Raw genomic sequence first — 8643 nt, 5'->3', positions numbered from 1 at the left:
CTTGACAGGTGACTGGAAGTGGGCAAACTGACCGCTAGGGAGCCAATATGCATGCACAGAATTTTCCTATCCACCCAGAAAACCTGCCAGGGCCCCAGTAGGCCCTTGAAGGCTGTGCTGGCAAACCCCAATTCCACAGGCAAATCTTGAATCTCCCAAGCCTTGCAGACTGTCCCTGCTCCATGGAAGTAGGTGGGTAATTCAGGCCCGAGGAGAGGGTTCAGAGGTAGAGCCACCTACCTCCCACCAGCCCAGGCCCAACTGGCGAGCATGTTACCCTCTTTGGGTTGATGTAATCAGGGTGAAATCAAGGTTCAACCTGTGGGCTGGGGATTCAGAAAGTATGGGGCTCTTTCAGGTTAAAATGTATCTGTATCATGTGGGGACAGATCACCCAAAGATTCTAGGGGAGTTAGAGTATCTCTGGGATAATGCTTTGGCTGATGTGGGTGGAGGATTCCCCAGATTTTCTTCAAATGTGTATGTATATATTGATAACTATAAAACCATTGTCAGCATGGTCAAGGACCTTGAGACAGGGACATTAAGGGCCACATCTTGTTTTAAAGATCAGTAAACTGAGGTTCAGAGACCAATGGCCTCATGAAGGAGCCCAGATTTGAATTCAGGCCTTTTCAGCCTCAGAGCAGGGCCAAGTATCCCCTTCTGCACTACCTCTGTATGTATATGTGGCAGTGTGTGTGGCCATATGTGGAAACATGTTTATTAGTTTGGGTTCACATACTTTGTGTTCCATAAGTGAATGCACAAGTATGTGTATATGTCAGAGACTTGGAGGGTTATGTAACCAGGCTGAGTAGATTGCAACAAAAGGACACACATCCTCTTTTGGGCCCAAACCATGTTTGGAGAAGACAAGCACTTCCTCACTCATAGGCACCAGGGGAGGAAAGTGATCCCACATGGCTGATCTGCCTGGTTGTGCTGATTTGTGCCATGAACCATGTGGAAACTTGCAGCTGGCTAGGGCCTTAGAGTACTATTGTTTGTAGCCACCCACGGCCCCATGCAGTGATAGCCATCACCCTCCTTGTGTGCTGGGTATTCACTGCTCAAGTCCCCAAGGGCCTGAAGGTTGACCAGAGATGTCTGTCCTTCCCCCATACCTCCCAGTGTTCTTTAAGTCTTCTCTGACCACTCTGTTCTTCCAACCCCAGGCATTTTTTATTCAGGAGGAGGAAGCTTGTCTCTCTACTGGAACCTTGAGCTCTAAGAGGTAAGAATCACTTCTTTTGTGGCCTCTACAGACCTGGTATTTTATCAAGGATGGTTTGACAAAAGTGTAACTAAAGCAGGATGGAGTGGAAGGGTAGCAAAGGGAGCTGCAGAGCCATGAGGCATACTTCTGACCTAGGTGTCTCAGCTTCAGTGTGGACTCCAAACCTCACGATAAGTGACCAATGTTCATTCATAAAGCTCTGCAAGTCAAAAACCTACCTCCCACCACTACTGACATTCAATCCATCACCAAGCACTCTCAAAGCAAAAGTTCCTCTGAAAAGTTGACAACTCAAGGTTGGCAAAGGAAATAAAATGGATGAGTCCTAGACATCTGTTGAAGGGGTTCAGAAGAGGCTTCCCCAATATATGCCACTTCGGCATGTGAATTATTTTTAGCTGAAGGCAATTGAGACCCTGTAGGCTCAAGAAAAACTTTTACATCTCCCTTAAAATTTTAAATTTGAGGCTTTGCCTATAATAAGAGTTATCACCAGTAATAACTTTTTATGACCTATCTATTGGGCCAGGCAAACATCTAATTACCGAACATCTGTTCTTCTTATTGTCCTACAAATGACTTTCCTCTTCTCTGAAACCTCAGAGCATATTACCTCATCCTTAGTTCAGAATGTCATATATACCCCATTTTAATTTTCTGTCTCTGAACCTCTCATGTATGTGGGGTTTCCATATGTAAGTATATAATTAAAATTGGTTATTTTACATTGTTCATCTGTCTCATGAAGATATCATTATTAGACCAGCATTGTTCATCTGTCTCATGAAGATTTCATTATTAGACCAGCTAGAAGAACCTCTAAAGGTAGAGGAAAATTTCTTCCTCCACTGTCGTTTCACAAGATGCTATGAAACACTACCAGGATCATGTCAAAAGAACACAGTAGCCAACCCCAAAATGCTTCCACTAGTCAAAGGAAGGATTATTTGAGCATTAGTAAGAATAATAACTCTAATGGATTGATGGACACTCATCAAACATGTTTAAATCTACAGACCTACATACATTTTTTAAAAGAACTCATTTTTCAATTTAAGAGGATGCTAAGCAACTGGTAAATAAAGAGAAAGCATCAAATATTGATCTTGTCTTTTGTATGTGATCTCTCCTTCAGGGTAACTAAATAATCAATGAGGGGAAGTTTCACTTTGTGGAACGATGCCTGCTAATAAAAAAAAAAAGAGTAAAAAGAAATGATATGATTAAAACATCACTATTTTGCAAACACTCATGAATCTAGGCAATGTTTATCAATGACTGCAAACATCAGAAAAAAAGAGCTAACTAGAGATTAGGTATCTCCTAATGGAAATACATATCACCACACAGAAGGCAGTCTAAAAAAAAAAGTTGAAGCTGAATTTGTTCAATTTACAGAAAATACAGAAGACAAAAGAACATATGAAATGAAACCACAGGAGTGGAATCAGCCAAATACAGGCTGTGACAAACTACAAAAATGAATGACTCAATTTTTTTCAACAAAGCAGTATCATAAGAAGGAGAGATGGTGGGGGTACTTAGAGATTTGAGATTTGTCAACAAAGCACTATGCATAAATATTATTTGGATCCAAAATCAAACAACTATTAAAAGAAGAAAATGAAAGAAAAGAAAATAAGATAATTGAAAAAATATAAACACTGACTGGATAGCTGCTTTTAATAATAAATTATTATCGATTTTTGTATGATAATGTGATAATGTATTGTATAATTTTGTTTTAATTCCTTATCTTTTGGAGATACATACTGAAAAAGTTACAGATTAAATGACATGATATCTTGACCTTGCTTCAAAATAATCCAGGGGTTGAGGGCAAGGGTATAAGTGACCAGATTGGCCATATGACACAGGGATATTCAAAGGTTCATTATGCTATTTCTTCTACTTTTGTATATGTCTGAGATTTTCCATAATACATTTTAATGCCTTTTATAGAGACAACATGTCTGTTTGACATATGACCCCCCCAAACTCAGAAGTTTATTCACCATGAAAGAGCCACTAAACTACCAAGATGACTTAGCCATCTAACATCAGCCAGCTTCAGTCATGGGCCACTCTGGTACTGGCACAATGCACATACAAGGGAATAGCTGCAATCAGAGGGTTGGAGGCCATGCACGGACCCAACAGCATCATAGGTTCCCACTAATCACGGCTGACTTAGCTACTGTTGCTAATAAATATCAAACCTGCCAGCAACAGAGATGAACACCAAGTCCCCCATTTAACATGATTTCTTGAGAAGACCAATTGCCCCCTTGGAGGCAAGTTAACCTGGGGGCACGTTAACTATTTGGGGGGCAATTTCTATGCTGCAAGAGCCAGTGGTTTATTATCACGGAGTAGAGTTTTCTCCAAAATGTATCTAAAGTAAATTATCCCGACCAGTAAGAAATATATTCATTTCAATCTCCAGACTCAAGTCACTCCAGAAAGATTATGCTAAACGCTGTTGATCATGTCTTCCTACAGGATGATACCAACATGCTAACATAAACTACAGCAAGATATTCTGTAAGCTGCTATACTCTCACCTATAAAATGATCTCCTGGAATTCTTACTCTGTGCTTTCACCAGCAGACTGTACATGAATAAACCATTTCAGCACTCTCCTGACTGCCTTTGGAATGTCTTCTGTATTTGGAGGTTGAGCTTTGATATCAGCAAAATGATGGTTGAGGTTGTAAAAGCCTTCCGTATGCCCTTATAAAATGATTATTTCTACTATATAAAAAGCAAAACAAAACAAAAAACACATATAAGCTTAAAACAATAATCATGCATTGTCCTTTTCCTGGGTCAGCTCTATGTTGACCAATCTAGCTTTAAGTCTCCAAGCTATGGATTGAGTTCAGGTGTTCTCTACATGTCTCTCATTCTCTTTGAACCAATGGCTACCCAGAGCTTATGGCCTGCTCCTGGAGACTCATTCCAGAACCCTGACTGAAGGAGCAAAAGCTATGTGGAGCATGTTTTTATCATGGCAGATTACTGCAGCACAAGAGAGCATATCCTACTAAGCAAGCAAATTTCAAAGCTTCTCTTGTCAGATTCACAAAATTCCTATTATTCAAAGCAAGTTACATAGCCAAACACAAAGTCAAAAGCTGGAAAAGAATTCCCTATCTACTATGACAAGAGCATGGATGGAGAACTTTATTATAGGGGAACAAAGATTTGGGCCAATAATTCAATCTACCATAGCCCCTTCATCTCCCTGCCACTGCATTGGTTCAAGCCCCACAATGGACAGTAGGAACATTCTGCTAAGAGACCTCTCTGCCTCTAGTCTGGCTCCTCCAAACCTTGGTACAGTCAGAGTAATTTGTTTTTGCTAGCCCTTTTCTGGTTTTCTTCTAATTATGGTAAAAACCTATAACACAAAACTAACCATCTTAACCATTTCTAAAGGTACAGTTCATTAGTGTTAAGATATTTACATTGTTATGCAATCAATCTCCAGAATTTTTTATCTTGCGAAACCAAAACTCTATAATCAGTAAACAACAACTCCCTGTTTTCCACTCCCCACCTCATTTCTGGCAATTACCATTCTACTTTCTGTTTCTGTTAATGTGACCACTCTAGAAACCTCATATAAGTGTGAGGAATAGAATGAAGAAATAAAATGGAGTCACTAAATGGGGCTGTTAAATTATTAAATTCGAGTAGGTTGAAGCATGAGGAAATTATACTATTCCTGTTGTAACTAGCCTAACAACTTAAACTTTTGAACTTTCCAGTCTTACGACAATGCCTGAATAGACATCAAACCTCCAGATAACCATCTGATTACCCTGAATCATATTAAAGAAAAAATGTTCATGTATCAAAACCACCTGATATCCATTATCCAAAACTCTGGCCATCTAGAGGATTAACATCTCAGACCAATCCAGACACCAAGAATTCAGGACTGATTCTTTATCATTTATATCTAGCCAAAGTCTTCAGACCCTTTCTGAGTTCTTTTGATGTAAGTGGTGTCAGAAGTGGGATCAAAAACATGCTCCACTTCAATTCCAGTGCTACTGTTGAATTTGAGCAAGGTACCTGTTTGAATTCTTTGTGTTCTCTTGTCTCCCCTATGGCTCTGTGGTTCCTTCCACTGTTGAGTTTTCTTAGTTCCAAACCTTTCTCCAGCTGAGATTTAGAGCTTTTATTCTTGGGTACTTGTTACTAATTTTTATAATGGGCTACATCTTTCTAAGTCCATTTTGGAACACCAGCTGGATTTATGGTCCATCCTAGGCTAAGTATTTGTCCCAATAGAAGGACAATTTGGAGTTCAGTGGCCATTCTGGGGATCTTTTAAAATTCCAAAATTAGTATATTTACGTGCACAATTAGAGAATCTTAGAAATATTAAACAAGCTGAATGGGAGGAATTTTTCAATTTAGAAGCCTCTAAGAAATTAAATGATTCAAAGATAACCTTAATATCTCTTTTGTCTTATTGCTCAGCTGTGACAATTTTCAGGAGAATTTATCTTTAATATAGGACCTTCTAAAAATTTCTCCGAAAGATCTTTCCTCTGGAACTTTAGCCACTTATATTTACAAACATTTTGGTCCCTCCTATTGTGCCTTTTTAATAAAATGGACCAACTTTGCCAAAATAATTTAAAACTCTAATAGCCATTAAGGAAAAACATTGTTTTAAGTCCACTTCAAAGGCCCTCTCATAAAGAGAAGATTCCAAACCTCTCAGGAACAGTGAAATACATACTTTGCTTGACATGCAGAAGCTACTAAAAAGAAAAATGACTTTAAAAACAGCTGTAAAAGGATTCTAAAAGAAACTTTGGTCATTTGAGCAGCTAACTAAAAACAAGAGTCTCCTGTAATAGGCTAATAAAAATTAAAAATATAAGAGATACCTAAAACAAATATTATAAGGCCAATTGATTATTTATACTTTCTTTTCCAGAGATAGCTATTGCCTAAGCCCTAAGGGCTTGGCTTGACTCTACCTGCTTGGGACATGAAGGCAGACAATTTTTTTTTTTCCGACTATCAGAAGGAATTGACTCTGGGAAGTAATAACCTTTGTATCCTTTAGAATCCATGGAATTGTTTAATACTCCCAGAAATACTTACTGTTTCTCCCACCTGAAACCTAATAAGATATTTCAAATAATTTAATGACTCTATAATCAGAAATTTCACAAAATTAGAATTTTTTAAAAGAGCCTCCGCCCCTAAACTAAAATAAGACGTATGTACTCAGAGTGAAAGAAGTAAATTAGAAATGTTGTAGTTGGGACGTGGTTCCATAGTGTAGCAGTGAGCATGTCTGCCTTAAATGTAGATGGTCCTGGGCCCGCGGCCCAGTGGAGCCACAGCCCATGGTCTATGGCCATTCCCCACTGAACAAGCCCCATGTCTAATCTCAGAAGCTAAACAGGGCTGGGCCTGGTTAGTTCTTGGATGGGAGACCACCTAGGAAGACCAGGTGCTGTAGGCATAAATAATAATAATAAATAAATAAAGTAGTTGGATGGGTAGATCAAACTATAATATCACTTAAATTACAACCCAATTCTTTGGGGGAATTGAGACCAACTCTCCTTATCTTACAAATCTTTGCAAAACTAGAAATGCAACTCTAGATGCAATTCAAAGCACACCTATCTTTAGCATTCTCAATGCCTCAGGCTAAAAGGAAAATGTAGGAAATGAGGGAAATGAGGGTTTTTTAAAGCACAAACTGCTGCTCTGTCTCCAAGGCTCCTTGCCAAAGACAAACATAAAACTTGATTTTCTTCTCCACATATCTGAAGAAAAAGTCTTAACCATCTGAATGAATAAACTTAATTCATTCCAACTGTTATAAATTAGTGGGATTTTGCCTGATTTTTACCTGTCTCATGGCTGAAATTTTAAAAATGCATCTATCAGGTTTCTGATTGTGTCTGTCTATATATGTGTATGTGTGTTTACCTCCAGTGGATATTATTAGAATTGGTTTGTAAAGAGCTCTGTTTAATTGGCTTAAAGAAATTAAACACTTCTATAAAAAATTCTCAAAAATAGAAATTAACCCAAATGCTTTTCAGGATCACAATCTGGGAAAGACTTGATATCGAAGCTGGTTTGAGTTTGGTTTGATTAAATAGGCATATCATTAGAGTTATTAGAATTAAGTATAATACTTTCATTCTATCTGGGTTTTATTAGTCAAATAAGTTTATGTTGTCTCTTGCAAAATTTGGCAGCAAGAAAAATAATAATAAACTTTTCATAAGTAACATAAACATAGTTATTGAGAACACATAAAATAAATAGACATAGATGGAATAAAAAGTTTTTGGGTGAAATTTTCAATAACATTTGTCTTTTATGGTATGTTTACTTAAATAGTTTCCCAAAAAATTTTGGTAACTTGAAACCTTAGAGTTTGCCAAGTTAAATTCATTGAATATCTAGATCATTTTCAAATAAGACAAAATACTTAAACATTGATTGTTAAATAACTCTAGCTTTATCCACTTTTGACTTCTTATTACAGAGAAACTAAATGATAAATTTGAATCTGTTAATGAATATGTTTTGCGCTTTGATAGGAGACATGTTTCTGAAAATTATGAGATATATTTGCCAGTGAAAGAACCTGTTTCGAGAGGTTATACTAGAAATGGTTTGTACTAAAATAAGTTGGTTATTTTGGAATGAGTAAAAACAGACAAACTAAAAGGGACAAGGAAAGTTGAAAAGAAAACTTAAGAAAAAATTTTTGTTTCATCAATCTAAATAAAAGTGAAATAAAATTAATTAAGTAAATGATTTTCAATGTCAAAAGTAAGCTGATGCAAAATTAGAGTTTGGTTCTTTTTCTCCATTAAAAGAACATAGTTTTCCTGTACTATTGGTATGCTCTTAATGATAGATTATAAAGGGAAAGCAGAGATTTCATGTTTCATTAAAATTATTTCCTGTGCTCTATATCATCCAGTCTTTAATTGCTTGGGTAAACTGAGTCTTCTTAGTAGTATAAAGAGCTAAATTTTGCTTACAACTATTTAACATTCTGTATTTACCTGAGGAGTCTTTAATTGTCACCAGGATTGAACAGATAATTAAGTATTACTTCACAGTGACCTATAATCCAATTTAAGCAAGTGTTTTAAAACTTGCGATATGTTTGACAAACTTCCCAAAAATTCAAAATTAAGTAGTCTTTTTCTTAACCTGAAAATAACTTTGAGATTTTTTCAGAAAGATCCCTGAAACATTTTTTAAACACTGCAAAAGAAATATCTCTTTTAATAAAAGATGGAAATTAAACTAATTAGGCCAATTTGATATGCTAAAATTACATGGGAAGCATTGTGAAATAAGAAATAATAATAATTATGCTGTATTTGTATGC

Source organism: Rousettus aegyptiacus, unplaced genomic scaffold (assembly GCF_014176215.1).
Source record: "Rousettus aegyptiacus isolate mRouAeg1 unplaced genomic scaffold, mRouAeg1.p scaffold_m13_p_3, whole genome shotgun sequence".
NCBI classification, from domain to species: Eukaryota; Metazoa; Chordata; class Mammalia; order Chiroptera; family Pteropodidae; genus Rousettus; species Rousettus aegyptiacus.
This window is presented reverse-complemented; position numbering follows the sequence as displayed.